An 8,457-nucleotide genomic window follows, 5' to 3' on the forward strand; every position below is an offset into this window, starting at 1 on the left:
CGGAAATCTTGACAGGTGTTTCAGTTCTGCTCATCATCACATCATCTAAAAACCAAGTTACTTCAGCCTTTCAACTTAATCACCACCCTATTCAATTGAAATGATCAAAGACAAAGGTCTCCTCTAGGGATGTAATGCTTTGAAAATTCAAGTATCTTAGTTTAACTTCGTTTATACTTAAATTCAATAATATATATTAAGAAAAATAATATAATTTAATAATAAAAATATTTAAAATATATAAAGCTATTTAAGTTAAGTAGTATTAAACTTGAATTTAACTTAACCAATAGTTCGAGTTACTTAGATTTACGATTTAATAATTATCGAATTGAACCTAAATTTTTTCAATCAAACTTGAAAAATTTATGAGTACCGGTCCAATAATTTTGATGAGTGGTATTTATTGTAAGTTTATAACTCAGTATTTGATATGTTGAATCTCATTCATTTCAGGAAGAAAACAAAAAGGAGGGGGGAGAGGAAGAAGATTAAATGATGATGATGATGATAAAAGATAAAGAAAAGATGGTTAAAATAAAGTCTTCATCAAGTTTTAGATTGTAAAGGCCCAATTTTGGCCCAACTTAAACCAACCCTAACCAAACCCAATTTAGCCCAACAGACTAAAACCCTAAGCCCAGCCCAAACCTAAACAATTTTCAGCAAAAAAGAGAGGAGAAGAACCCTAGCCGCCGCCCCACCTTGGCCCGCCACTACCAGTTGTCTGCCACCAGCACACCCACTTGCCTCCACCACTCTATGACTGCAAAAGAAGACAAAAAAGGACAGAAAAGAAAAACACCAAAAAATGAAATTCTTTATATTTTTTTTCTTTTCTTTGGATTTTGGGCTATATAAAAGCCCTATGGTCATTGTAAAGGGGGGGACACCATAGTAATAGAAAGATAGATTTTGAATTAGAGAAGGTGATATTTCGTTTTTTTTAAAAAAAACACACTACAAAAATTCAATACAAAAAAACCAAAAAAAATCAGAAGAGGTGACTTTTAGTCTTTATTCCGACTTGATTTTCATTTTCTTTCTTCATGTTTTTTTTTATTTAGTGTAAAATAAAAAAGGAAGGAACTAACCCGTGTTTGGAAACCTTTGAATCTCTGCTTGTTTCGTCATAATCGAAACTTGGTAGCGATTTAGAGTTTGCGAGTGAAAGTCACGAACTGGTGGTCCAATGAAGCCTTGATTGACCATTGTTGGGTCGAAAGGAAAGGCAAGAGGATCGTCGATGGAGGGCTTGAAGATCGGCCGAATATTGAAGAGAAAAGCTTGGTTTTCTTTCTCTTTTTTTGAAGCGGCTAGGGGATTTACTTAGGATACTTAGGATTTGCTTTTGCTGATTTGGGGAAGATTAAATGGCACCGTTTCAGGCTAATACTAATAGCCCCAAAATGGGACTACTTAAAAAAGAGGGTTATTTGTAATATGAGTCCCTCTTCTCTTACATGTGTCTCATTTTAGCTCAAATTCTAGCTTTTTAATTTATCCCTTAAAGTTCATTTCTTTTTATTTTTGGTTCCTTGACCGTTGAATCTTGTTTATTTTTCATTTTTTATTATTTTCAATATTATGCATTTATTTTTATTTTCTTTAGTATTTTATTTACTTGCTCTTTTTAAATTCAACCCCTTATATTTTGTTTTATTTTCATGTTTACTGATTTATCTGTATTTTACGCCTTAGACTTCATTTTTTTTATGTTAAATCGAATCCTTTTAGTTTTCATTTTTGTTTTTTTTATTTTTATTTCACTATTATTTTGTACTATTCTTTTGCCTTTATTTTACATTCATGGCTTATTACAAATGCTCATTGTATTATTACTATTAATATCCTTGTCACGTTTTCTTTTTTGTTATTTTTTTGTCTTATTTGTTTTATTTATTTTATTGTTTCTAATTTCGAACTAAATTGTTTTATTTATTATCTTGTTCATCTACTTATTTCTTTATTCCTTAACTTTTTATACTGAAAAGTTCATTTATTTATGTTTTTTTTATATGCTCTTCGATTTTACTATTATGTATTTATATATATATTTAGTCCCATGCTAATTTATTTTATGAATTCTTTTAAATTTATCTTAATATATTTTTATGTACATAAGTCATTTTTAGAACATATTTTACTACATATTGTTTTGATTTTAAATCTCACATTTAAATACTATTTTTATATATATAGATTTATTACTTCAATGGATTTTTCTATTTTAAAACACTTTTTGCTTTGTGATTTATCAAGTATTTTCAATATATATATGAAATAATTTTGGGAACTTTTTTGTAATTATAAAGTTATTATTTTTCAATAGATCTATATATTGCTTAGGTGTTTGTGTAGTCTATTATTTTAAACGTCTTGATGTAAGGATATGTATAATTTTTAGACTACTTTAAAAAATTTATATATCTTATTATTAATCTCATGTTTTTTAAATAAACTTGCATATACATATGTTTCATAAATCTATTTTGTGTATTATGTCTTGTCATATATCTTCATTATTATTCTTTTATATTATATATATTATTTAAATCATCATGTAGTTTGTCAACTTTTAAATGTATTTGTGTTTAAAATATTTTACATGCAATTCAATTCAAACCTTCATTCTATAATATCTATTTCAAAAAACTATATATCTAGCACTAGTTTTTTTTTATGTACAAATTTGTCAACCTACACTTCATGTGTTCATTTATTTGTCGTTATCTAAAAATAGTTTTATACCATATTATTTCTTCGATTTGCATTTTGTTTTGGGTATCTAGTAGTAGTCATGATACATTATGCCATGCATGTTATCGTTGCATTATTTATTTGTTCATTTTTTATATTGCCATGTTAATTATATTCCATGCTCTTAGTTTTAAGTTCTTGTTAGTTGATTAAATAAATTGTATTATCTTCATTTTTCCATTGTCGTATTTTTATGCGTACACATATTACCCCATTCATCTTTTTTTTTACTTGACTTTTAAAATGTGGTTTTATAAAACCCAAATTTTATGATTAATTTCGTCTTATTTCAAATTGAATTAATGCGTTTTAAGCTAGTTTCACAACTATTAAGAATTCTTCAAAACGAAGGCGATATTCGATACTTGGTAATTCGTGGATTCGTGCTCTAACGTGTTGGGTTGCAATTTCTCGTTTGCTCAAAGTAATCGAAGGTCCTTTTAGAATTTCACCCGTGTCATCTAAAAATCCTTTAAAACGGAGGCAATACTCGGTGTTTGACAATTCGAGAATCGAGCCCTATCGTGCTGGGTTGCGCTTTTTCATTTGTCCAAAATAATCGAATATCTCTTCGAAATTTTACACGTATTTTCTAAAGTGAGGCAATGTTTGATATTCGGAAATTCGAGGAATCGTGCCCTAACGTGCTGGGTTTCGACTTCTCATTCGACTAAATAGCCAAATATCCTCTTAAAGCTTCAAAGTATGGTATCATTAAACTATAAGGCGATCTTGGTTTCGATGGTTTAGAGTATCGTGTCCTAACGTGCTGGATATGATATTCCTTCGGAACAAGAGAATCTTATATTTCAATTCACGTTATCAGAGTTTCTTTTAAGGATCGTATTTTTAAAACTCTTCAAATTTTCAATTTTCGACACTAAGACACTAATTAATCAACTAGGTACCAATTTTGGGCGTATCGAGGGTGCTAATCCTTCCTCGTGCGTAACCGACTCCCGAACTCATTTTTCTGAATTTCTTAGACCAAAATCGTTGTTTTAATAAAATTAAATCATTTATTAAAAACAACCACTTTTTGAGGTGACCCGATCACACCTCGTCAAAAAAGGATTGGTGGCGACTCCCGTTTTCATTCTTTTTTTTCAAAATCCAAGTCGACCCCGTTTTCATCAAAAAAGAGGTGTCAACATAGATAATGTTAGAAATTTCAAAACATAATTTTCATATACTACTTTCATTAAATGTTGGATATAGAGTTAGATAATGTAATTAGATTTTGACTCTTAGAGTTTTGATTATCTAATTGGATAATTGTAATATTTAAGTATTAAATAAAAATTTAAGTAAATTATAAAATTAATTACTTAATCATAAGCGACATATTCCTGTTTTGATCACTCAGGTTTACAATTTTTTTATTTTAATCATTAACATTATTGAAATTTAATATTTTCGTCACTCTTGTTAAATCGCTAACGGTAATCCTTTTTTCTATCGGCATAATAAAAAATTTAGCTATATAATATTTACATATTTTGTTAATTTAATCTTAATTCTAAAAAAATTAGCCTTCAACTTTACACATTTTATCAATTTAGTTTTACTTCTTAAAAATTCAAAAATAAAAATGTAAAAACATTAAAAATAAAAAATATATATAAATAAATGAATACTCATTTTTCTTTTTTTTTATGACATGAAATTTATTAGGTCTAAATATCCCTCAAATCCTTGTCAATTTTGAAATTGAAAAAATTAATCCCTTTTAAAATGAGAAAAAGAGTTTCTATCAATTTTGAAATTAAATAAACAACAAAAACTAATAACAATGTTAATTATTTCTGTCTAATTAATCTAAGAATGCAATAAGAAAAAAAATCAAAATCGAAATTAAATAAAAAAACACATTTTTATCCGCATGTTGTAAGATTTTCAAAAAAAATTCCCCTTAGATAAAAAATAAACCCTTTAAATTATTTGATTATAAATTGTAAAATTTCGCAACGAGATGAGAAATATCTTTTTGGACCGTATTTTATTGCAGTTTCTTTATAAAATATACGAAATTTTAAATTAAACTTGGATTTATTTTGACATAATCAATTATATGAACAACTTTAATTTGATAACTAAAGAAACTAAACAAATATCAGTTTAGGATTCTTGATGTCGTAATTCTTTTTTAGCATTAATTCATTATAGATTCTTATAATATTTCTTATTTTTTTATACAATATAAAATTATCTATAGTCACTCTTCAATTTTTAAATAAAAATATAATACATTTTAGCATATTTAAACTCATATCCTCCTGTACTGACAATAATGCTTACGCCAGTAAAAGAAAGGTTGAATGTGTATGCAATTGTAATTAGCATCAAAATCATAGATTACCCTAAAACCCAATTTGTTGACAAATACGAGACTAGGAAGTAAATGGTATTGTTTTTCCATAAATTGTAGTTGGGAACTTAGTTTTGAGACCCAAACATTTAGCATATTCACCACTGGAAAGTTGAAACATTTTCAGAGACACAAATGACCCAATTAGCCCCATTATTCAAGTTGGGCTTGATTGGGCTAAAATTTCATATCCCCAAAGTAACCCCAATTCCAGCTTATGGCCCTTCTACTTTAAATATATAATTTTTAGACATGGCAGCAAGTGAGGTATTTATAAAATATATCTTAGATTCCGATTATATATATATTTTTTATATAATACTTAAAATTATTTATAGTCCTTTCTAAACTCGTAATGTGTTTCAGCATATTCGAATCCACATCCTCATTTATTAATAACAATGTTCATATCAATTGAGATAACTAAATTAACAACCATTAAGAATTAATAATTAATAGAACTATTGTAGTGGTTACAAATAATTTTTCTTTTGTTGTTAAGTATTTGTATAATATATAATATATATATAAAGCTCTTAATATGAGTAAATATGGTCATTTTAGGTATTTAAAATTTAAATTATTTTCTTTTCTTTTTTATTTCTCTTTAGTATACCGAATAACTCATTTACCTAATAAACCCCATTACAAAATGTATTTTAGAAATGTTAATTACTTAATTAAATTATTACGATACATTTATTTCTAATTAATTATATTTTACTTTCTTAATTTTTTGCATTTAAGAATAATTTTGAGGTTGCAATTTATCTTTGTACATAGATACCAAGTCTTAGAATTTCTTATAATAGCTTCATTTCAATATTTTATAAATTAAAAAAAATATTCTTTTTCTATATTGTTATCCTCTAAAATTAATTCGGGTTGGTAACTAAATATGGGTACTGTAATTATCTTTAAAAAAAAAAAAAAAAGCTTTGTTGTTTTTTAATGAGATATCAATTTGTATGTTTATTAGATATTTCTCCATTTTATTTTATTAGATATTTTTATTATTTATTTACCTTTTTTATATTTAAAATTTATTATTTATATTTCTTTTTATTTGTGCATTTTTTTGCCATTATTATTATTATTATTATTATTATTTATCTTTCTTTTATTATTCAATTGGTATTAGAGTAGTAACTATGACATAATTATTGCCACTGCTACTATGAATTGGTGCTCTATTATTATTATAGTTATATCCATGGGCGAAGCCAGAAATTTTTTTTAGGGAGGGCCGGATGAAATTTTAATTTTTTATAATTTATATTTTTATAATTTGTAAAGGATTAAATTGAATTTTTATAATTTTGGGGGGGCCAAAGTGCGATTTTACATTTACTAAGTTAAAATTTTTAAAAAATTTGAAGGGCCTAAAATACAATTTTATATTTTAGGGGGGCCAGGGCCCATGCCAACCCCCCTGGCTACGCCCCTAGTTATATCATTATCATTTACTAACATGACTTTTTATTCTTTTCTAATATCATCGTCATTTTTTACACACTTCCATTTTATTTTACTTTACTACAACCGTGCCACGAACCATGTTTAAATTTATTTATCCATTTTTATACTATGCCCAAATAAATTAAATGTACATTGCATTAGATGTTATATTAGTTTTACCCGATACGTAAAAAGATTTAAAAAAAAAAGAAACTAGCGCAATGTTCTGTTTTTGGAGATTCGAGAAGTTGTGCCCTAACTTACGGGGTTCGACTTTCTCTTTAAACCTGGATAATCGAACATCCTTTTAAAACTAAGAACACATGAGATTTAAATAGTAATTAAATAATGATCGATCTTATTTTCGAGGATTCGAAATGTTGTGTCCTAACTTATGGGACATGACCTTTTCGTTTTAGTTACTTCGAGATAAGAAGGCCTTTCACATATGTTTTAATTTATTTAAGTGATTTTAATTAAAAATAACATTACGCAAAAAGGGATTGTGTTTTAAATTCTCTTCTAATTTTCAATTCTCGAGTCTAAGACATCAACTAAATACTAATTTTGGACATTACGAGGGTGTTAATCCTTACTCGTGCGTAATCAACTCCCGAACCCATTTCTTGGATTTTGTAGACCAAAAATCATTGTTTTACTAAGTCTAAACTTTTATCGAAATGATCAAATTACGAGGTGATCCGACCACACCTAATAAAAAGGATTGGTGGCGACTCCATTTTCGTTTTTAAATAAAAGTCGATTTCTAAAAAAGTTTCGACAATAACAACAACCATTTGCAGATCATGGGATGAGAATTATTTTACTCATTCAAGTGCTGGGATCAAAGAACTGAAGCATAATATGTTGGAACTAAACAAACTACTTGATTCTGCTGTAATATTAGAGGTTTAAAGAGAGGAAAATGTCATCAGATATATATAATAAGGGTAATTACATGTTATTATTTACTATCATGATAGGTTAGCTCAAATTAAAAGTGATCTAATTTGGTTAAGAATTTTTTTGGGGTTTAATTACTAAATAAAGTATGTGTTAAATATGTGTAGATACTCTAGTAATTGAATTCTAATTAATGATGGGCTAATTAAAATTTGATTAGAACTAATATGCTAAGGTTATAAATATTAGGGTTATAGTCCCCAAATTATATACAAAATATCGTTTCTAATATCCCATCATTAAGAGAGAGAGAGATAGCAGATATTCTCTGAATTTATTGTGTGCTAAATTAAAAGATCAAATCCCCAAGATCTGGTAAAACTTTAAGAAATTCATGGAATCAGATACGCTTCCACATCTAGTTTTATTCTTGATGACTTGACATGATAGATTCTGATTTACGGTTCTAAATTTTATATTATATATTATTTAAAATTCTAACATTTTACTCATTCAAGTGTTCAAGTGCTGGGATCAAAGAGAATTATGTTGGAACTAAACAAACTACTTGATTCTGCTGTAATATTAGAGGTTTAAAGAGAGGAAAATGCCATCAGAGTTGTATATGGTTCTAAGAGAGTGCTGCTACTGCTTTTCTTAATGTTTGCTTCCATCACCTTTTGCATTTATGTATTTTTATTTATTGAGGTAACCTTATTAGAACAGAAAAATTAATGAGAAAATTATGGTTTTGTTGGAATCATATGAAGATTTCCCAGTGGTTGTCTCTGATTATGCTCAAAGTTTTGTTATCTCGTTAAAAAATTTATATTATTACCATGGCAATTTTTTTTTAGCCATTTATTAACATAGAAAGTTGCAGGAATTGAAGAAATAAATTTGCTTGATTCCATCTAGTAGGCTACTTAGAATTTCAATGAGGGTTTGTCCATCACATATTATCAAGC

At 27.2% G+C, this 8,457-nt stretch overlaps 1 long non-coding RNA gene across 1 annotated transcript; it reads right to left on the reverse strand.

Annotated features, from left to right (window-relative positions):
- Positions 1 to 529: 529 nt before the first annotated feature.
- LOC121231995 (uncharacterized) lies at positions 530 to 1,558 on the reverse strand. The gene is made up of 2 exons (XR_005930216.1): positions 1,095 to 1,558; positions 530 to 766 (listed from the first exon to the last, which is right to left on the reverse strand). It is a non-coding gene; the product is annotated as an uncharacterized lncRNA (long non-coding RNA).
- Between the last annotated feature and the right edge of the window lie 6,899 nt (positions 1,559 to 8,457).

The sequence above is a fragment of the Gossypium hirsutum genome, chromosome A07 (genome assembly GCF_007990345.1).
Source record: "Gossypium hirsutum isolate 1008001.06 chromosome A07, Gossypium_hirsutum_v2.1, whole genome shotgun sequence".
Classification (NCBI taxonomy): Eukaryota; Viridiplantae; Streptophyta; class Magnoliopsida; order Malvales; family Malvaceae; genus Gossypium; species Gossypium hirsutum.